At 44.8% G+C, this 23,463-nt stretch overlaps 1 protein-coding gene and 1 pseudogene across 1 annotated transcript in view; both read left to right on the top strand.

Moving 5' to 3' along the window:
* ABHD2 (abhydrolase domain containing 2, acylglycerol lipase) overlaps nt 1–23,463 on the top strand; it is a 101,850-nt gene that overhangs the window by 31,322 nt on the left and 47,065 nt on the right. The window lies entirely within an intron of this gene.
* Nucleotides 6,140–6,504, top strand: LOC118759237 (small ribosomal subunit protein eS27-like; annotated as a pseudogene).

Raw genomic sequence — 23,463 nt, 5'->3', positions numbered from 1 at the left:
TGGCTGTGGACACTCCCGGAAAAGCCCAAGGGAGTGGTAGTTATGCAGCTGAACACGTAGGCAAAAGATCTTGTGCAGCAGCAGCAATGTGATCTAAGCTTGCGTTGAGTCTGAGCTGGCATACAAACCTAGGTCTACCTCTGGACAGCTGTGAGCCCCGGACAGAGTGCTGGTCCCTCTGGGCGTTGATTTCCTTCTGCTTCAGAGACAGCAACCACATCTCCTGCTTGTCCTTCAGTACCAAGATCCTCTGAGATTAGACCTTTGCGTCATCAATGAGCAGCAGAGGAGGCACCCTGGGGAAGGACCCTCAGGAGAAAGGTTTTCTCCTGTGCCTCTCTGCTCCTGACTGTCTCTTCCCCCACACGCTGGGACAGGCTAGCACTGTCTCCCCAGGGCTTTAAAACAATTTTTAAACTACTGTTTTGAGCTGACATATTCAGATAACAAAATGCACAGGAGCTTTTGCCTATGTGTTCAGCTGCGTAACTACCACTCCCATTGGGCTTTTATGGGAGTGTCCACAGCCACCTCTCTGTGATCCACCTATCTGTCATAATGCAACTTGAGTTGACTTCCTCAAACATGCTAGCACCCAAGGCATGTTGCCGTGTGACCTAGCCTGCCTGTGCAGCGCTGTCACTTGCTTTGTCATTGCCCAGGAAGTGCCTGTTGCGCCAGCTACTCCAAATTCATTTCTCCCCACCAAAATACTCCTAACCCTATAAGAGAAACTTAACAGCAGTAGCATTGGCTCTGAGCTTTCCCAGACCTGCCCCGCTCCTCCTCTGCCAGAATGAACCTTCTTTCCTTTTGCTAGTGTGTGGTTCCTCAGCATGTAGCTGCTTCTCCATGCTCCCTCTTGTTTTCATGTTTGTTTGTTTTTTAAGGATTTATTTATTTTTTAATTGCAAAGTCAGATATACAGAGAGAAGGAGAGACATAAAGAAACATCATCCATTTACTGGTTCACTCCTCACATGGCCACAATGGCCAGAGCTGAGCCGATCCAAAGCCAAGAGCCACAGGAGTTTCTTCCAGGTCTCCCATGCGGGTACAGGGTCCTCTACTGCTTTCTCAGGCCATAAGCAGGGAGCTGGATGGGAAGTGGAGCAGCCAGGACATGAATCGGCACCCATATGGGATCCTGGTGTGTGCAAGGCAAGGATTTAGCCACTAGGCTATTGTGTCGGGCTCCTACCTCTTGTTTTCTGCAAATTTATATCTTTTTTCTATGGAGTATATGGACCCCAAACCAGCAACCACACACTTGGGGAGACAACAGGGTCCCTGACAGTTCCCAAACCTAGGGTACAATACTGTCCTGTCTCTTATTTTCTCACTAACACTTACTCCCATTTTGGCAAATGCCATGAGTGCTTGTGGAAAAGAAACCATACTGTTCCCAGCGTGTTCCATGATGCTCTGAAGAATCAGATGTATCTTTCACTCTTACAGAGTTGTTGGAATTGGAAGATTCCCTCCCATCTCTGGCAGAAGGTGGATTTTTTTTTTTTTTTTTAATACTCAGGGCAGCCCCAGATATAGGCAAGTGGCAGTTTGCAGCTACCACCCTTCCCTATGGGCCTGGCTGAAGTTTCCATCATTAGTTACAGATTAAAAGATGAAGACAAGCAGTAGCAGGTGCCTATCTCTCGGAGCCTACAGTTAAAGTGTATGTGTTCCCCTGTGGGAAGCCAGGCTACTGCTTTTCCACTGCTTAGGAAGCTGCTTGGTGAGGGGCACGCTGTAGCTAAGGATGCAGCCATTGAAAGTACTATGGACCACTCAACTAACAGACAAGCCTTAAGAATGGAGCTGGCTATCTCCACTGGTAGGAGATTCTATAGGGTCCAGAAAAAGGAAGCAGCCTGACCAAAGCCTTAGCCCCACCTATGATGGCAGGAAAGTCCTTCTTTTCCCTAGAGATCAAAATGTAATACTGTCATCCTGCTGCCACCCATGGGACCGAGAGCTGGGTACTGCCCTTCCCTGTGGGTTTGAGAGACACCTGAAACTTGAATGGATGGGTCACACCCAGCCGGAGCTAACAGTTGGCTCTGCTGCGCCCTGGAGCCTTCTCTGGGTGTTCCCTCTTGGAAGCTACTTCAGACAGTTATAAGAGAGTGGCAGAAATCCTTCAGGCTCTCCGTAGAACAGGATGAATTCCTCCTCTGTGATATTCCCAATCTCTACTCCCTCTCTAGGGTCCAGACCCCAACAATCTCTTGTAAGTTCATTTATTTAGTTTGTAATATAATCCAGTGGTCTTAGTTCACCAACATTTGGTGACATCTGAGACTCATTTGCTGGGAAGGATTTTGTTTTTGTTTATGTTTTAATATTTGCTTCAGTTATTTGAAAGGCAGAGACACAGAGTTCTCCATTCGCTGATTCAGTCCCCAGGCTGGACTAGGCCAAAGTCAGGAGCTTGGAGCTTCTTCCAGGTCCCATGTGGGTGCAGGGAACCAAGCACCTGGGACATCCTCCACTGCTTTCCCAGGTACATCAGCAGGAAGCTAATGGAGAGTTGGGACTGGAACTGGAGCTCATATGGAATGCCAGCATCACAGCTGGCAGTTGAACATTGCACCACCCATGCCAGGCCCTGGGAAGTATTTTTCAAAAGATCACTATTTTAACTTTTACACTGTGGATGTTTTCCAGAGGCATGTATTTTTATTGATTTCCTCACAGTTGCACTTCCCATTTCTGATAAGACTGAACAAACCTCCTTTTATTTATTTATTTGAGAGGCAGAGGGATAAAAAGAGAAAAAAAAAAAAAAAGCTGCCCTCTGCAGGTCCACTCCCCAAAGGCACATACTTTCCCTGCACCTGCCCTGCTCCCCGTGGACTGAAGCCAGGGGCCTGGAACTCAGTCCAGATCTCCCACATGGTGCAGGAGCCCAGCTCCCGGGGTCAGGAGCAGAGGCACTGATCAGACGCAGACACTTCGGTATGGAACACGCATTCCAACTGCTGGGCCAGGCACCCACCTCCAGACCTCGTTTCATTTTTTCCCTTAGACAATACCAACTCCCTTTCCATTGCCATCCTACATGTTTATGTCCTAACAGTAGTTGTCCATTTTTATTTTTAATATTTTTTTCTCTAAAGATTGATTGATTGATTGATTGATTTGGAAGGCAGGTTTGCAAAGACAGAGACTTCCACCTACAGGTTCACTTCCTAAATGGCTGGGCCAGGCCGAAACCAGTAGCCTGGAGTTTCATCCCTGTCTCCCATGTGGGTGCAGGGACCCAAGCACTTGGGCCATCATCTGCTGTTTTCTCAGGTGTATTAGCAGGGAGCTGGATCAAAAGTGGAGCAGCGAGATTCAAGCCAGCACCCATATCAATGCTGGCACTGTAGCGAGGAGCTTCACCTACTATGCCACGTTGTAGACTCCATTTTTCTTATATCTACCCCAGATAAAAGCCTGCTTCTGTGTATATGAAAGCTGTGTTTGTCATGGATATGTACGGAGGTGCTTATTTTGTCCTGATGTACCAAGGAAGTATTATGTAACTAGAAGTAGTATATACTAAAGCAGCTCTCTAGGCAGTACAATAGAAGAAGGAGTTCTTTTCCAGATCTAAAGAGCCCAGGACTCAGTGTAAAAACTTCTAAGTTCCTACCCTTCCTGTCTGCTTGTTAGAAGGCTGTTTATTGGCAGGGGCAGTGCCAAAGTGGAGGCTGGCATTAAGACCTTGGGCAGGAACCGTTGATGTTTTCTCAGTCTTAAATAAAATCTGAGGCAAATGCAGCTGCATGGAATCTCTTCTTGTAACTGTACCTACAGAATGGACAAAATCTGTTCTTTTTATAATAATAAAAAAATTAAGGAAAAAAGAAAATTCTGTCAGATTGTCATCCTTAGACCTCTCCTAGCACAGATTATTTATAGAAGTATAAAAGTTCATGAAAAATAGAATTGAAAAATAAGTATGAAGTATGAAATCTCAGGCCAATCTTTTTTTTTCTTTTTTAACATGTATTTTTATTGTATTTCCTTTTTTTTAAAACTAATTACATTGCATTATGTGATACATTTTTTTATGCACTGGAATTCCCCCCACCCCTCCCCACACCCTCCCCCCACGGCGGATTGCTCCACCTTGTTGCATCTCCATAATTCAAATTCAGTTGAGAGTCTTTCATTGGAGGTATTTACCAAGCATAAAGTCCAGCATCTTATTGTCCTGGTAAGTTCAATGGTTTCTTGGTGAGACCATCTCTGGTCTGAAGGTAGAGCCGGCAGAGTATCATTCCAATCAATTAAAAGTCCCAGCATAATATTTCCAACCATTTACAACATTATGGCATTAATTGACATGGTATTGATTAACCAATATGTTAATAGGAAAATGCAGGTTCTCAACCACAACCTGTGACTTCTTCGTAGACATTTCAATTTTGGTTTACATTCAACCGTATTCTATACACCTTAAAATGGCTTAGATTGCTATTCAGCTGTCCCATGCCTATTTTAATTTTAGTCTTTAGCAGTTTATAGCATTGAAGCATGATTTTGCTGAACCTGGCTGTTTTTCGGGTGGTCTAACTCTATAATTCTTTTTTTTTTTTTTTAAAGATTTATTCATTTTATTACAGCCAGATATACACAGAGGAGGAGAGACAGAGAGGAAGATCTTCTGTCCGATGATTCACTCCCCAAGTGAGCCGCAACGGGCCGGTGCGCGCCGATCCGAAGCCGGGAACCTGGAACCTCTTCCGGGTCTCCCACGCGGGTGCAGTGTCCCAATGCATTGGGCCGTCCTCAACTGCTTTCCCAGGCCACAAGCAGGGAGCTGGATGGGAAGTGGAGCTGCCGGGCTTAGAACCGGTGCCCATAAGGGATCCCGGGGCTTTCAAGGCGAGGACTTTAGCCGCTAGGCCACGCCGGGCCCAAACTCTATAATTCTAACAGGATATATGTCAACAGTTTAGGTGAGCATGTTTAGGAGGGGTGTGCAGAGAAATCTTCCATACCCCAGTGAGGAGTAACTAATCTTTGTGTCCCACCCAGTGAGGTATAAGTGCATCCCCGCTGACCGTTTCCTGTCTGGTTCTAAGCTTTCCTTGTTGTTCTCTGTCTATCTATTCTAGTTTTGTTTGTTTGTTTGTTTGTTTGTTTTGAGGGGTTTGTGGAGCGTGCCTGATGGTTATTACGAGAGGGGGGTGGGGACCCAAAATTGGAAGCAGGTAAGGACCAGAGAAAGCTCCTCTCCCTAGTCCCGAAGGAAGTTTACTGTTCTGTTTCTGCGGACCGCTCAGGGATCCTGGTTGTTGTTCCGATGACCTTGGAACCTGCTAGGCAGGATTTCGGCTTCTTCCATCCCATGTGGTAGATCCAAATGGGGGTGGTTGACCTCAGAGTTCTTGGTCTCGGAAGGCACTCCATTTCCCCGTGGTCTCCTTGGCAGTAGGGATATAGTCCTCGGTGCTCCTTGGTGAGGATCTGGGAGTCTTCAGGATTGGGATACAAGCCTCCTCCTGTCCGCTCAGGCCAATCTTAAATGCTTCCTGGCATTTAAAATACTAGTCGGGTGGGAGTGCCTGAGATGGAATTTTGCCTCTATTTCCAATCCAACTTGCTACCAGTGTGTCTGGGAGGCAGCAGAATTCGGGTTCCTGCCACCGGAATGGAAGACCTGGATGGAAGACATTTGAGGATTTTTGAGGATTGAGACAGTGCATACAAGATTCTCATTCATATTTTTCTCTCTCTCTCTCTGTCTCACTTTCTGTATCGCTCTCTTTCAAATAAGCAAATTTTAAGAATAAATGAGGTGATAAACTAATAAAATGCCAATTAAGACACCACATCTATCACTAGGTGTTTGCATTTCAATCCCAGCTCTGCCCCAGATCCCAGTTTTCTACTAAGACACCTCCTGGGAAATAGTAGGAGATGGCTTCCTGCCACCCGCGGGAGAGACCTGAGCTGGGTCACCAGTTCCCAGCTTCGTCCTGGCCCAGACCCAGTGATCGTGGGTGTTTGGGGAGTGAGCCAGTGGAAGGAAGAGCTCTTTCCATCTCTTCTTTTCAAAAGAATAAAAGAAAGGAAGAAAAGTTGCTGTTGCCAGGGATGTAGTCAGAGGCCGTTAGACTTGCTGTGCTTGGAAACCACCGACATGCCTTTGGCTAGAAATTTACCACAGCTGTCCTTGCAGGAAGAAGAGAAGAAACATAAGAAACAGCTAGTCCAAAGCACAGGCTTTTATTATGGATGCAAAATGGCCAGGTTGTTACAGGATCACCTTAGTGTTAAGCCCTGCCTAGACAGTGGTTCCCTGTGTAGGTTGTTGAACCACGTTGTGCCGGCCCCAGAGGGAAAGGCCCGACTCCCAGAGGGCTGTTCTTATAAAAGAAAGCACCTCCCATGACCCACACTCACAACTTCCTAGGGCTGTGGTTTCTCGCAGAAAGCCTTAGCATAACTTCAGGAATTCTAGTGACCCTACCAAGATAATGTAGTTATGTTTAACTTATTAGGTAAACAAGAATTAGCTCCTATTTTGATATCAATTTTCCAATGGTTTTAGGCCAAAAAAAAAAAATTTTTTTCGAATCCATGTACAGTTTTTGTATAATGTGCATTTTCCATGATCTTTTTGAAGACCCTCCCACCTCATAGTGAGCTAAAGCTGGAAGGAATTTCATTATTTGGGGCTTAAAGTCCTCTTATTTCCCTCTTGCTCATAGACATTCCAGAACAGATTTAGATCTTTCCTCCTTGGCTGAACACTGCAGCAGCTTTTCCCTTGTCACAGGATAAAGTCCTGATTTCCAAAGTCTTAATTCCATTGACCTGATTATCCATTTTAGGAGCCGTTCCAGTATTTCCTTAGCTGCTTATGATAAACTGAGAACAGAGAGGCCGTGCAGTACTCCAAAACCCTCACTATGTAGCCAGCAGACCTTAGGAGCACATTCACTTTCATCCTAAGAAAGTTCTTGGCAGATGAAATTCTGAGAATTATCTTTAATGGAACCACAGCTTGATTTGCTTCACTGAAGTCAGTTTTTAGGTGACTTCATCTTAAATATGACTTGTATTTCTGATGAATTGTCCAAACTGAAACTGTCAAGATGAGAAGGTTGAATTACTGACCCCTGGACATCGTTCTCTGGCAGTAGACTGATCAGACATCCCAGTTTGCCAGAGGGTGGGCCTCACCATGCCCATCCTGGGGAAGTCCCAGCAAATAGCATCTTTTGCCATGAGATTGACGGTGCAGTTTTTACAAGTAGGTGTACACTTGTTGATGGGTATTTAATTTGCCAGTGGCCGGGTTTAATTTAACTCTTGGATGTTACCCGCCTGTACTTCATCTGCCTTGGCCATACCAGGAAGCAAGGTACCGCCGTCTTGAAGGCCTCTTGTACTGAATCCAGATGATGAAACTCTGTGTGCTGTAAAATGCACCCACACCCTCTAACCTTGAGCTGGATTCTATCTTTTCATTACAGACTGTGTGCCTTCTTGCAGGAATTACTGCATCCTGAAAGATCTAAAAGTCTCCAAAATGTTCAAGATTCCCCCGGTTTAGTTTAAATCAAAGAAGGCTCATCTCTAATGTGCCATGTAGTCTTTTAAAAACAATCAATGCCAGTTTCCAAACATTGGTCACCTTCTTCCTGCCTACTCTATTCATTATACCTGACTTTATTCTTCAGGACTTTTCTGTGTATCAGAAAAGCAACAGTAGCTACAGAATGTGCTACAGTTGGTTCCATCAGCTGGTATCAGACCTGGCTCGTATGGTTGGCAAGTGGGTCTTAGCATCTCTTCCCGTGTCCCACTGCTCAGTCACTCCACTGACTCGGCTCCCAGATCTATCTTGATCTATCATCATCCTTAACTCTTAAAAGGATGTATTTATTTATTTATTTATTTATTTATTTATTTATTTATTTATTTATTTTTATTTAGAAAGGCAGAGTTTCCAAAGAGAGATGGGGGAGAGGCAGAAATCTTTCATAAGCTATTTCACTCCTCAAATGGCTGTAATTGTTGGAGCTGGACTGCTCCAGGCCAGGAGCTTCTTCCAGGTCTTGAACATAGCTACAGGGACCCAAGGACTTAGGCCATCTTCTGTTGCTTTCCCAGATACATTATCAGGCAGCTGGATCAGAGTTGGAGCAACCATGACTGTAACTGATACCCACATAGGCTGCTGGTGCCATGGACAGCAGTTTTATACAGTACACCGCAATGCTGACTCCTCTTTAACATTTTTTAAGTAATTTTTAAAAAGATTTACTTAGTTACTGATTTTTATTTGAGAGAGTTATAAAGAAAGAAGGACAAGACAAATTTTCCTTTAGTGGTTCACTCCCCAGATGGCTACTATAGCTGGGGCTGAGACTGGGGCTGGTCCAGGCTGAACCCAGGAGCCTAAAGCTTCTTCTGGGTCTCTCACATGAGTACAGGGGCCCTAGGACTTGGGCCATCAGCTGCTGCTTTTTTCAGGAGCATTAGCAGGGAGGTGGATCAGAAGTAGCACAACTTTGACTCAAACCAGTGCCCATATGGTAGCTGCCGTTCAGGCAATGACAGTGCTCCCCAGTCCTGCCCAGTATTAAGAGCACTTTCCCACAAAGGGAGCCTGTTGGGGGCATTGGGCTTTTGGAGCAGAAGCTATTAGGGGGTATCATATTTGCTCAAGAAAAGCACTTCCCTGGGCTTGCAAAGGAATCCACCCATCCACAACCCATACAGAGAATTGTGATCCTTGTTTCCCCCAAATTGGCTGAGGCACCTTGTGTTGTCACCCCAGTGACTGACATTGCCTGGGCCCTTCATTGGCCCTAGGTGGCTGCCTGTAGTGCAGTGTCACGGGGAGTTGGGGGAATGAGTCAGCCATGGTGACAGCTTGTGAACCCTTCCAGATCTGCACTTGGTGTCAGTTGCTAATCATAGAGTGAGCCTCAGGGACAGTGTGGCTCCATGGCATCAAGCCAAACAACTTACCCTCTGAGGTAGCCATTACAAGAGTCTATAGTTGAAACATCTGGGAAACCTCTCCTGTAGATCAGTGGTTGGTCTGGAACCATCTGTGACCTCCTACGCGGGGAGAATTCGGTGAGAAGCAGTAGCTCATGTGTTTTTTCCATCTTTCCATTGGGCACTAGTCCCATTGTGTTGATCAACCTGCCTTTCTTGTGCCAGGGAACACCATATTCTGCTGGAAACACCCAGAACAACTGGTGTTTTAGCAAGTCCTTAGAAGGTGAAGGAAGAAACTCCAATTAAAAATCTTTTTCTGTTATGTTTTGTTTTGTTTTTGTTTCATTTTGTCTTGTTTTAATTTAAAACCTGCCCAAGCCAGAGAAAGCATGGGCTTTTCCTTCCTTGATGTTCAAAAAGGGAAGATTCTTTTCATTGCGAAAAAAAAATTAATTAATGAGTGTTTGTAAAATTAGTCAATTAGAAATACTACATAACCTGCTCTTCCGGTCTGTTTGCTTCATGCCACACCTGCTGCCTCCTAAACATACACCCAGTTCTGTGTCTCATATTTCCAGCTTCTCTGGCCATCAGAATCCTGCCCAGCTCCCTGGCCCTCCGAAATCCTAGTGCCTCCAGCATCCCCCAATTTTCCCCTGTCTCGTAACAACAGGATATAAACAATAACCTGGTACAAGAGTGCCTCTCTTCACCACACCTGTATTTTAAAAGGGCCTACGGACAGATGCCATGTTAAAACTCTCATGGCTACCCATTTGGCATGCAGCTGGTACACACTGATTATTGTGGTAGAGACACAAGATTAAAGTGTCAGACTAGGTAATTCAGAGAAGTGATAAAGAAGTTCAGAGGAAGAAGATGTTATTACAGCACTTTGGATAAGAAAGAATTGCATAATTCTGAAAGAGTACTTAGCTCTGAGTAGGTGAATCAGAATGAAGAGGGCCAGAGTCTGGCCCCAGCATAAGCCAGTGATGTCAAACATTTAAGCCAGGGCCTCTGGCTGAAAACCATCTTGCACTTCCAGACCAGCACTGATCACCCATATTCATGTGTCCTTTTGTCCTATGGGCCCACCAGTAAGGAGACAGTCAAGGCCTTGCGGTCACTGGTACACTTCCTCATCGTCACTGCTCTGCCTTGACCTCACAGCCACTCTGCTGCTGTCCTCCCAGTTCCATGGATCTGCATGTGGCTGAACCTTGACCACCTTGCTTGTACTTTCCAAAGATGAACTTGGTACTATTTGCCTAGCATTTGGACCTGCCACCCAATCTGCCCTTTGATCTTATTTGCTAATGAACTTCCAATTCTGTCATAATCACTTCCTCTGCTCATCCCTGCCATAACCTGGGATGTCAGACGCTAACCAGGCCAGCGCGTCTCAGTTATGTAGGGGAGGAAGAAGAGGTCACATCATGTAGACATATAAATCTTAGACAGGAGGAGTTTGGACATCATCTGTTTGGGTCCTAATGGTGATAGGAAAGAAGGATGCAGGCTTTTAAGGGTAAAATCAGTGGGATTGGTAATTAATGGGATGGCCTTTGGCATGGAAGGGAAAGACTGAGTCACAGATAATGTCAGGGTTATCTACAAGTTGAGATAAGAATACAATCATTGAAAGAGATAGAAAAGCCAAAGGAGGAGGCTGCTTTCTCTGGGAAAGTTTAGTGTGAGTTTGGTCTGTGGATATATGCATGGGCAGGTGCAACAGAACCTAGGTGTGAGCTCAAGGCCAAACATGGGATTTGAGATCTGCTAGAGGTAGGGGAAGCTTGAAGGTGTAAGGGAATAACAGACAATGAGGGCAGGTAGCCAGGGCAGATTGTGGTTTCACACAGTGGAAAATCCCACCATTGAGCCTGAAATAGGGGCTGAGGAAGGTTGGAGAGCACAAGGGGCCCCCAGGGCTGTGAGAGCCACCAAAAACCAGGAGAAGACAGCGAGTACTTTCAATCTTAGTGACAAAGAATGAGGGATTTTTGAGGCTGTGTTTTCAAGTTGTAAGGTACAGTCAGTTAATAAAAATTGAGAAGTAACTTGGTTTGGGAGTGGTTAGCCTAGCCATTTAACCACTGGTTAGGAGGTGGTGTCCCAGATCAGAGTCCCTTGTTCGGTGCCCAGATGTGACTCCTGACTCCAGCTTCCTGCCAGTGCAGAAATGGGATGCTGCCAGTGGGAGGCAATTAATAGCTTAAGTGGTTGGGTTTCTGACACCCCTGTGGAAGACCTAGATAGGGTATTGTCTCTCTTCTCTGAGTGTTTGTATGTCTCTGTGTCCTTTTTCTTTCTTTCTTTCCTCCCCTCAGGTTTTTTTTATACTTTTTCCCCCCGCTTCTATTTTATTTAAAATTTTATGGTACAATTCCATAGGCTGCTGGGATTTCCCTTACCCTCTCCCCAAATTCCCTTCCCCCACTGATTTTCCCCCATATTATTACAACAGTATAATCCTTCATAAACAGTCATAAGTCCATCATTCTACTATTTAAGTGCATCTTCACATTGTAGGTACAGACAATAGCAGGCAGTCTAGCATTCTATTGTCAAGTTATATCCAACAGTTTCATTTAAAAACAGAACTGAGAAGACATTAACTAGGGAAAGATTTGAGAAAAAAGTAGGAAATGAGAAAACCAAATTAAATGATGGTGTCCCCCAAGAGTGAGAAGATTAGTGCAGAGGTTAAAATTAGCCAGGGATTTCTGTGGTCTAGCAATTAAAGCCAGTGCCTGCAGTGCTGGCATGCCATATGGGCACTAGTTCATGTCCATGCTGTTCCACTTCCAATCCAGCTCCTTGCTAGTGGCCTGGATAAAGCAGCATAAAGTGGCCTTGGTGCTTGGGCCCCTGCCACCCACGTGGAAGACCTGGAAGAGGCTCCCGACTCCTGGCTTCTGCCTGACCCAGTGCCAGCCATTGTGACCGTCTGGGAAGTAAACTTCTCTGTCTCCACTTTCCCTCTCCTGTGCTGTAACTCTGATTTTTTCAAAATAAAGAAATAATTAGAAAGTAAAAATAAAACTTACCTAGTGGTGGCACCGGGATCTATCTAGAGCTCCTGGGACTGACACAGCCTGGTGACTTCACCTTGGGGAATATGTATTTCCTCACTTGGGAAACAAAAAAATGCTGTGTTTCATGTCCTCATAGGAGGGGGAATAAACTGTGTGAAACTGTTTGTAGGATATATAGCATGTGTCAGTTTAGTCAGCAAAGCCTCTAAGTTACATTAGTACTGTCAGGCCAGTTGGACAAAGGACAAAGGGTGTAATGTACACAAATTTCATGTGAGAATATTTGAATATTAGCAAGACCTCAGTGGACGGGTGAGTAAAGGATTTGCCTAGATAAGCTCCTCGGGGAGAAATATGAGTAGTAGACACCACATTATATTCATCCCTGGTAACAGTGAAACATTTAAAAGCAAACATTTTTAAAGATTTATTTATTTAGAAAGGCAGAGTTAGACACAGATGAGAGGAGAAGAGAGAGAGCTGCCATCCACTGATTTACTCTGCAAGGCTGTGCCAAGCTGAAGGAGGCAACCAGGGGCTTCTTGCTGGTCTCTTATATGAATGCAGGGGCCCAAACACTTGAGCCATCTTCTTCTGTTGTCCCAGTCTGTGAGCAGGAAGCTGGATGGGAAGTAGAGCAGCTGGGACACCAACTGGCACCCAGATGGGGTGCCAGCATAGCAGACAATGGCTCTACACACCGTGCCACAATGCGGGCCCTAAGAGGAAGTTTTGACACTCAAAGGAATATCTGACCATATAAGCACCACAATATTAAATTTAACCCTGTGTTAGTCAAGGTAGGCTACATATGCTGTGGTAACTGATTACTCCCGCATGTCCCAGCATCTCAAAACCTCAACAACGGATTTCTCATTCTTGCTTCAGTCCACAGGAGCACTCTGCTGATTGTAGTCCCCCTAGGGCCTCTGACAAAAGTGTCAGCTCCAAATGTGACTTCGTGATCACCAGCAAGGTGGAAAGGACTGGGATACCTCACAAGCTGGCTCTAAAAGGCTGCTGCCCCAAAGCGGTACCAGTCCTTTTCCGTTCCACTGGTTATATATAATAGGGCTCATGGCCATGCCTCCCTTCAAAAATACACTTACCTGTGTGTCCAGAAGTTGGGAGAACAATGACAGCCACAGATGGCTCCCATTGGTTGAACCTCCCTCAGTCTTCCTGTCTTTAGGACATGGTTGGTTTTGGGTGGGAATGACACAGTAACTTCACCTCTTCCTCTTGTAATCCATCTTATAAGCCATCAAGCTAGATTTCTAAAGCACAAATCTTATCACAGCATTCTCATGAGGTAAAGCACAGTGGTTCCTCACTGCCTCTGGGACAGTCCAGCCTCGGCCTCTAAGCCTTCCTTCCCACACAGCACGTTTCCTGATACTACCTGTTTGCTGCTGCCTGAGCAAGAACATACGTACCCACCTTCAAGGAAGCCTCACTGGGCACAATCTTCTCTGTGCCGTCTTAAAGCATCTAGGAATTCTGCAATAAAATTTACGTTCATTTGCCTTAGAAGTATTTGTTAGTCTTTTCGAAGTTGTGAAGTAGCTTAGTATTCACAGCTACAAAAATAGCACATACTTTTTTTAGTGCTTGCTGTCCACTGGCTACTGAGTTTAGTGATTCCACAGCAGTTTTTTTTTTTTTTTTTTTAAGATTTTGTTTAAATCCGTTGGAAAGGCAGATCTATAAAGAGAACGAGAGACAGAAAGATCTTCCATCCACTGCTAGTTGCAGTTGCCATAGCTGAGCCAATCCGAAGCCAGGACCAAGGAGCTTCTTCCAGGAGGTCTGCACCTCGTGGGTGCAGGATCCCAAGGACTTGGACCTTCTGCTGCTTTTCCAGGCCACAAGCAGAAAGCTGGATGAGAAGTGGAGCAGCCGGGACACAAGGTGGTGCCCATATGGGACACCAATGCTTAGAGGTGGAGGATTAAGCAGTTGAGCCATTGCACCGGCCCCCCAGAACAGTTTTTTTAAATTTTCATAACCCTACAAGATGGGTTTTATTTCTCATCCAATTTTTAACAAGTGGGAAAATTAAGCTCAACAGAAGAGATTTGTCCAAAGTCTCAGAGATGTTATAGTGACCTTTGACCCTGACCTCTAAGATCATGATCACTGTTCTTCTCCCTTTCCATGTGCCATCACTACCCACCCAGTAAAGTGTCCAGTATGCTGTAGATGTCTAATAAATGTTAAGTGAAGGTAAAAATTAAAAGTAAAGGTATAAAAATACTGATCTCACAACCGTAAGTTTAGCTCAAAGAAATAATTTTTCAAAGATAAGCCAAAAGTCATGATTAAAAAAAATGGCAGGTTGAACATACATTTATTTTCACTCCTTCCTGAATCTTTACTAAAATGATAACAAAGGATAAAAAGGCACAAGCTATTTTTATTTATTTATTTATTTTTATTGGAAAGGTAGCTTTCACAGAGAGAAGGAGAAACAGAGAGAAACATCTTCCATCTGCTGGTTCACTCCCCTAATAGCCACACTGGGCAGAGCTAAGCTGATCTGAAGCCATGAGCCAGGAACCTGAGTCTCCACCAGGTCTCTCATGCGGGTGCAGGGTCCCAAAACTGTGGGCCATCCTCCATGCTTTCCCAGGCCACAAGCAGGGAATTGGATGAGAAGTGGAGCAGCCAGCACATAAATCAGTACCCATATGGGATCCTCGCATGTAGAGATGGAGGGTTAGCCAATTGAACCATGGCGCCAGTCCTGCCAAAAAGGTACCAGTTATTAAAAAGGTCAGGAATGAGATGTGAGCTAATGAGTGGAAGACAGATGGGAAAGTGGAAGCTGAGAAGACCGGAGAAAGGCAAAACTCAATTCTGCAGTAGGGAAGTCCCACCAAAATCAGGCTGAGAAATTAGAAGCAATGAATACCTTTCAGGTTGGGGGTCGAGTACATCTGTAAACTGAGGATCGGTGGAAAGTTCCCCAGTCTCCTCCCCTCTCTCCTGGGTGCCTGCCCTGCCTGACCTTGGCAGGAGACTGCTGTTTAAGGTTGGAGATTTGAGGATTGGGCAGTGGAGACCCAGGCCACAGGGACAATATTTGAAAGATCCCTCCAATGACCAGACTCCCAGGGAAATGGGATAATTTCCCCTGTAAGGAAACTGACCACCTGAGAGAAAAGTCCCAGAGACACTGCTCATTAGGGGTCCTCTAACAGGGTGGCTAGAAGCCCCTAGGTTGACAGACCCTGCTGCACATTTAGACTGCACTGCATCATCTTTTTAGCTTCTCTACCTGCAGATGCCCCAGAATCTAAGGAAAACCTTGAACATGAGAGGCCAAGACAGCAGAAGAGAGGAAGTAAGCAAAACAGGATGAAATGAACTTAAGTGTACTTAAGAAAACCTGCGATGTGTGTTTTCCTGGTTAAGATCTGTATCCATTACTGTGAACTTGGGACATTCAGAGAAAAGGGAAGAGCTTTGGAGTAGGAATAGTGATTAACTGAGGGACTAGAAGATGAAATTGAACCCCTCTTCCACAGAACATAATAAAAAGACAGAGATGGTGAGTGGAATGTGGAAGAGAAAAATTGAAGTTCAGTCCACGAAATCCAACATCCAAACAATAGCACGTAAAGGAAGAGTCTAGAGAGAGTGGAGGGGAAGAGGTCATCAAAGCATGGTCCTGTGCCGCGGGAGTCAGCATTCCAGATTGAAGTTAATCCAGGGGATGAAGACCTAAGGAAGACTGATAATAAAACGAGAGTGAGGATCAGGTGTCAGAACTGCACTGGATCTCAGCAACAGACCGGAAGCAGAGCCGGGACAGTGGAGGAAGACTTCCAACCCCCTGCCCAAATGGTTTCTAACATGGAATCCTATACCAACTAAACCCTACCCAATGTGAGGGTAAAATACATTTTCAAAATAGAGTGTTAGTCTCAAAACTGATTTTTTTTCGTAGTTCACTTTGGCTCAGGAAGCTGGTAGAAGCCTAAATAAAGAAGCAAGCAAGGGAGACGGCATCCTGAGGGCGAGCCGGCAGGGGCAGGTGTCGGGGAAGAAGCCCTTGCAGGCAGGGCAGACACAGGCACTCACTCCCCAGCGAGTGTCCAGGAAAGCACCTGGTGATAGCCTAGGCCCGCATCTCCAGAGACACACAGACCCTGTAGAGTTTAGAAATAAATCAGGCATCAGCAAGTAGAACACTTAGCAAGTGAGGGGATGATGAAAGTGGTAACCTGAGGGGATTGGTTCCAGGTTTCAGAAGCACCAAGCCTCTTACGAAATGGCATAGTTCCTGCATGTCACTTCTGCTGTCCTGTAGGCTTTATTTTCAAATTTATTTTATTTGAAAGGCAGAGAGACAGAAAAGATGGTTCTCTTCTGCTTGCTCACTCCCCAGATGCCCACAGCTGGCCTGGAGCCAAAGCTGGAAATGAAATCCAGGTCTGCCATGTGGCGACACGAACGCATTGACATGGGCCATTCATTGCCTGCTGCTTCCCGGAGTCTACGTGGTCAGAAGCTGCAGTCAAGAGCAGGAGCTGGAATCAAACCCAGCACTTCCCATAGAGGATGTGGGCATCTTAACCAATAAGCACAATGCCCATTCCTCTCCTGTATACTTTAAAGCATCTCTAGACTACTTAGAATACCTAACACTATAAATGTTATGTGAATAGTTGTTATTTTATTTAGGGCATAATTGTAAGAGAAAATCTGTTCAATATAGACAGTTGAATATACAGATGAAACAGCCATGGATACAGAGGACTAACCATAGTACTTGATTGTAGTTTTGACAAATCTGTAAATACAATTTTATAAACATTGAATATGAATTTAAGCAAAAATCTTGCTGGAACAGTGTTGGAAACAGTGAGAAAGGAGAAAGCACATATTTGAGGGAAGAGGTAAGAGTTAACTGGGCCCAGTGCTATAGCCTAGTGGCTAAAATCCTCACCTTGAATACACCGGTATCCCATATGGGTGCCGGTTCTAATCCTAGCAGCCTCACTTCCCATCCAGCTCTGCTTTGGCCTGGGAAAGCAGTTGGGGACAGCCCAAAGCCTTAGGATCCTGCACCTGAGTAGGAGACCCAGAAGAAGTTCCTGGCTCCTGGCTTCAGATTAGCTCAGCTCCAACCATTGCGGCCACTTGGGGAGTGAACCATTATACGGAAGATCTTCCTCTCTGTCTCTTCTCTCTGTATATCTGCCTTTCAATTAAAAAAAAAAAAAGAATTAGCACTGTCCATGGTGGGAAGTTGAATAGATGATATTGAAGAGCCAGTGGGATGAGTGTACCATTTCCAGGAAGGCTGCCACAGGAATAGAGGGGACAACTAAGAGAGCTGAAAAAAGCTTGTCTCTCAGAAACAGGGATCAGAAGTAGAGAAGGATGAAGCATTTTGTTTGACTTTTTAAGTTGAAAACAGTGAGCTTATCCTACCAATATAGTTAATACTGTAATAAACAGTGAGAACAGAGACTTCCCTTGTTGGAGCACACAACAGTATAATGCTGGGGAAAGAATGTGGGCCATAGGGTCAGACAAACAGGGAGTTCACGCACACTATCTAGTAGCCCTTTGTCTCACTTTGCTGGTCTGTAAGGGACTGGAGCTTCCCTATAGAAGAGTTGTTCTAAAGGGTAAGTTAGCTCACGTAACTTGTCCATAGAAAGCATTGGATAAAGTTGGCTCCTTTAACTAGTTGGCTAGTAAACAGATTCTTACGCAGACATCCATAGTTTAATAATTATCTGTGAAAATAGAGGAGAAGCTAAAAAAAAGCAAAAAGTAAAGTCATATCTATGTATCATTATTATAACTGTAAATACTGTTTTCAAATAGATACAGGTTAAAAGGAGCCAAAAAAAGTTTTGTGAAAGTGGAAAAGATATGAAGGTTTTTGAAATCTTTATCTCTTGTAGCTGCTTCAAATTTATATGTATTTCAGAGAACTCTGAATATGCATTTCATCCTTCATACCTGCAAAAAACACTTGTACTTCATTCTTGATGCTAAGCAGTGACATCAGCCATTGGCCTTGATGTTTGTCCTTTGTACAGAACGACAAGCTTTGTTTTGAAGTGTTCTTTCCCGTGGGCAGTAATGAAGTCTAGGGCCTCAGCTGCTCCGACTTTTGCCAAGGTCGGAGTTATTAACTATTTGAGGAAATGCTTTTCAGTGTTCACACGCCATAGGGAAAGGCTGCCCTTGCACCCGCCATCCACTGTGGCTCCTATCCGCCACTCGGAGCTACCTTCCTCTTGTTGACAGTTCCAGGGCAGCTGCATCGCTCCCTTCCACCGGCATTCCCCAGTGGTCCTCTCATCAGCCACTGAAGTCTATGACCTCGTCCCTTCCTTCAGTGTGGCCTTGCCTGTCAGGAGGATCTTACATCCATCCTTTCATCTTTTCTTGTGTAACATCATATGAGTACGGAAAGAACTTCCTCTATTTATGCCATGGTTGTTTGGTGTTCCATAACCCCAGAGAATCTGTTTAATCAGTCTTCATTAAGCCTCACTTATTTGTAATCTTTTGCTTTCATAATACCACAATGCATCATTTTGTATGTACGTTGTGAAGCACATTGTCAGTTCTTGAGGTGGAATTGCTAGGTCAGAGATGTGCATGGAACATTTGTTAGCTGTTGCCCTCACACCTACCTCTCTCCCACATCTCTAGCCCTGTAGAGAGGGCTGCTTACCTACAGTTTTGTCAACGTAAGAAATTCTCCTACCTTTTGATATTTGCCAACCCGTTAGGTCAAACACTGATTTTAATTGTAATTTTTTTGATGGAAGAATCTGTACATCTCTTTATACATGTAAGAACCCATTTTATTTCCTTTTCTGTTAGCCATCTATTGGTAACCTCTGGTTATTTTTCTTGTGATCTGTGGTCTTTTTTCCTGGTGACTAAAAAAAGCTCTTTGTGTGCTCAGGAAATTAGCCCTTTGTTTTATGAATTGCAAATATTTGTTCTCAGTTTGTCTTTTCTCTTTTGAGTTTTTCCCACAGTGACGTTTGCCGTGCAGACTTTTCTCAATATTTACAAAGTCAGATTTTTTACTTGTGTTTTTTGTGGCTTCTGGGATTTCTGTTTTTCCTTAGAAAGGTCTTCTTTACTGACTTAGCTTTCTTTTCTTTTCTTTTTAATTCTGTAGTTTCTGCTAGCACTTATATGGTTTCATCTTTATTTTGAAATATTTGATCCTTCTGGAATTTGTGCTGGTATCAAATCACCTAACATCATTTTCCTTAAAGATTTAGTTGTTGGAAAAGAAGAATGAGAGAAAAAGCTGGAGAGACAGAGAGAGCGAGAGAGCTTCCATCCTCTGGCCACAGTGGTGACTGGGATGGGCCTGAACTTGGAGCCAAAAGCCGAGGTTCCACTGTCCTCACCAGCACTTTAGCAGGAAGCTGGATCAAGGACAGAACAGCCAGTACTTGAACGAGCATTCCCATATGGGATGCCAAGGTTGCATATGTCTGTTGTATACCACAACAGTATTTTCTGCATTTATTGAAATACCTCATATTTTCCCTCTGTGTTTCTGGAATACATTGTAGATATATTTTCAGTTGTTTCTGTTTTGATGATAGTCTGAAGATATACCATTGGCAGATTGTAAGGTTCATGGTATGTGGTATCAACTACTAACCTTTAGGGGCAACATTTTAATTTTTATAATCTTCTATTCATTAAAGTGTTCTTACAAGGGCATTTCTTTTAAATAATCGAAAACTTTCCATGTAAATATTCCAGTTTGTCCCGTTAGAGAACAGTGGTAAATATGATGGGACTTTCCAGCACGTAACTCCCCTCCCTTCCCAGATTTCTGGCACAACTGAAGTGCTCTGTGGCTGGGAGGCAACCAAAAGGCAGTTCTGAGTTATACAGAGAACACTTCGTTGACAGCTAGGTGCCAGTTCTCCAGACAGAAGAGAGGTACCAAGCGAGACAAAGTGAAGTGACCTGTGTGGTCAGTGCAGGTAGTTTTATCAAATCTGTGTTTACTGGAGCTGTGCATTTAGCACTTAGATAGCCTAGCTCCAGAGTTTCACTACATTCTATAATTAAGCAACTGACATCAGCTGGCTGCTTGCAAGACTGGTTTTCTCTCTTTAAGTTTTATTTATTTTCACTAGAAAGGCAGATCAGACCCACAGAGAGAAGGAGAGACAGAAAGACCTGCCATCCATCGGTTGACTCCTCAAATGGCTGCAATGGCCAGAGCTGAGCCAGTCCAAAGTCAGGAGCTAGGAGCTAGCTCCTTGTGGGATCCCAAGACCTTGAGCCATGCTCTACTGCTTTCCCAGGCCACAAGCAGGGAGCTAGATGAAATGGAACAGCCAGGACATGAACTAGCACCCATATGGGATCCCGGCACTTGCAAGGCAAGGATTTAGTGATTGATCCATGATGCCAGACCCAGAATTGGTTTCTAATGGATGGCATGGTAGAGCTCTGAAATTTACTAATAAATGATAACCATACCTAAGTATATTGTGAAAGTCTGGTCCAGTTTTATGTGAGGGGAGACTGCATGTATATCCATGTGTGGGAGGGTGGCATGGCTGATTCTAACTGCTGCTTTTGGAACTGTATGCATTTGATATGTGAATATAAATCCAAGAGTTTTCTTTGAGCTTAGAGCAAAAAAGAGTGGCTTTAAAACTCATGGGCCTATTCTGCTTAACATTTGTGTTTTATGACTTGCACATTGTGACATGGGGGTCACAGAAGTGCCTGTTTAGCTCACTGGCCTCTGTCCCATGTTTAGAAACCAGTTGCAGGCACAGAAGATGACTTCCCTTGTTTCCTCGGGTCTCTATTGGTCATTTCGGGTAGAAATGAAACATCTTTGTGCTGGAATTTTCCTATGCAAAATCGTGCAATTCCGGAATAGAACACCCGGCAACAACGAGGACATAATGTGTGGCAGCTGCGCAGGAGCATTTGCCTCCAGTGGGGAAAATGCTGTGTTCAAAGCATATTTCTGATGAGCCTATTAATGATGTCTGGAGAGCTGAGTATGCCACTGCCATTTTGAGATAAAAGACCCAAGCTGTTTGTTCTTGAAGCTAATGATGAAATCTTTTCCCTGTCTCAGCTCGCCCCTCCCCACCCCACAGCAGGACTGGTGTGGTGTGTGTGTGCAGAGCCCGCCTCCACATGTGGACTTTGTGCAAAGAAGAGGCTTGATAGGGGAAAGGGGACACTGTCGTGTAGGAAAAGGGAGAGGCCAGTGGGATGGACTCCCAACAACTTCTGTTCATCTGCTAGCTTCAAGTCAACCAGACTGAGTGAAGGGGAGAGGCTACAAACAGAACAGAAGCAGGTCTGTGGTAGGAACATTGCCCTAAATCCTCAGGGGACCAGCCCTTCGCATCTTTCTCTCACCATGCACACACACATGCACACACATGCACACAAGGTCAGTTCTCCGGTTTCTGAAGCTGTTACAAGTCATCACTCCCAGTGTTGGCTTCATTGCTGATTTTCACCCCATAGCTATCCTAACCCAGCAAAGAAGAGTTAGCAATGCTTCTTCAGTCAGACACCATATCTGTTTTCCAGAAACCCCTCCATCCTTTCTTGCTCTCGTCGTCATCACTCTCCTGGTTATCATCTTTGGGGAGATACTCACTCTGATTTTTTTATAAGATTTATTTATTTTTGTTGGAAAGTCAGATTTACACAGAGGAAGATCTTCTGTACGATGATTCACTCCCCAAGCAGCCGCAGCAGCTGGAGCTGAGTGAATCCAAAGCCAGGAGCCAAGAGCTTCTTCTGGGTCTCCCATGCAGGTGCAGGATCCCAAGGCATTGGGCCGTCCTTGACTGCCCTCCCAGGCCACAAACAGGGAACTGGATGGGAAGTGGAGCCACTGGGTAACAAATCGGCACACAAATGGGATCCCAGCACTTAGAGGTGGAGGATTAGGCATTTAAACCATTGTGTTGGGCCCTAATACCACATTTGTTGAATTTTATTAAACAAGTGTGTAAGAATCGAAAGAACACCTACTTGCTGCTGGCTCAGTCCTGACAGTGTCATTGGTTTCGTCCCCAATGCTGACAGCATCATCTACGTTAGGCATTCTCCATCCATATTGATCTCAAAACCTTTCTCCTCCATGAACAAGTATTTTCCCTGAGATGGAGATTTGTTTTTCTTATCTATAGGAATGCTTTGAGCAGGGTGGAGGGTCTGTTGAGGTGGACATTTTCTCTAGAAACTGAAGAAAGCTATGAGAACTCTTCTGCATTTTGTCTCAGTTGCCAAAACGTGGGCTTTGTGAAAGGCCAGGGGGGTCTAAGTGGTGGAGTATAAGGTGGCAGAGCCATGATGCAGACTTGAGCAGCCTGTGTGGGGAACAGTCAGGGCCTATAGACTCAGGAGCTGCGCTCACCAATGGCTCAAGCTGGGCTTGAAGAGCTGCGTTGCTGACCCTCAAGAAGATAACCACTCATCTAACCTTTTACATAAACTTGAGGATTAGTTCCAGGTGCATATCCAGGGATATCCAGGGATCCCAGGGGACCCCGGGCGCCTGACGGAATCCTGCAGAAGGGCCTTGAACAGTAGCCTGGATTGTTGAAGTCCTTGCCTTACATCCACTGGGATCCCAGATGGGTGCTACTTCTAATCCCGATGGCCCTGCTTCCCATCCAGCTTCCTGCTTGTAGCCTGGGAAAGCAGTTGAGAACAGCCCAAAGCCTTGGGACCCTGCACCCTGCACCCTTGTGGGGGATCCAGAAGAAGCTTCTGGCTCCTGATTGCGGATGGGCTCGATTTCAGCCATTGCAGCCACTTGGGGAATGAACCAGCAGATGAAAGATTTTTCTCTGTCTCTCCTTCTCTTTATAAATCTGAATTTCCACTAAAAATAAATATATTTTAAAAATATCCTGCAGAGATCACTCAGGGCTGGGAGCCTTTTTTCCAGTGCCTTTGCATTTAGCCAAGGGGTAAATTAAAGGTGAACTCCTTTTTTAAAAACATTGGAATATTTAAGTATTACCTTCATATGCTTCCTGGTACTTAATGAGTCTGCATTGTGTTTAACTTAGACACATTCAGCTCCATATATATAGATTTATTCATGCTGATCTTGCTGCTGTCTACTCAGAAAAGCACAAGCCCCAGGTGTGTGAATTGGGAACCTTGTGTCCCGGGCAGCACAAGGACCTTTATGCTTCTTCTGCAACAATGAGCATCTTATTGTGTCTTTGTATTTAGAGACATGTTGTTGTATTTTCCACTTTTTGTTATTTCACAACATGGCCTCAAGCCACCAAAGCCATCTGTCGCTTAGCTGCTGCCCATCTCCACAGCTGCCTAGGCTGGGAGAAAACTGCCCAAGGCTCCACTCAGCAAGAGACAGTGTGTTCCTTTCTGAGAGATGTTCTTGATTACACTGAGGGCACAGCGTGATTGTGTTGAGGGCGTAGCTTGA

The sequence above is a fragment of the Ochotona princeps genome, chromosome 6 (genome assembly GCF_030435755.1).
Source record: "Ochotona princeps isolate mOchPri1 chromosome 6, mOchPri1.hap1, whole genome shotgun sequence".
NCBI lineage: Eukaryota > Metazoa > Chordata > Mammalia > Lagomorpha > Ochotonidae > Ochotona > Ochotona princeps.
The sequence above is the reverse complement of the archived record's forward strand: the minus strand, read 5'-3'. Positions and strand labels throughout refer to the sequence as shown.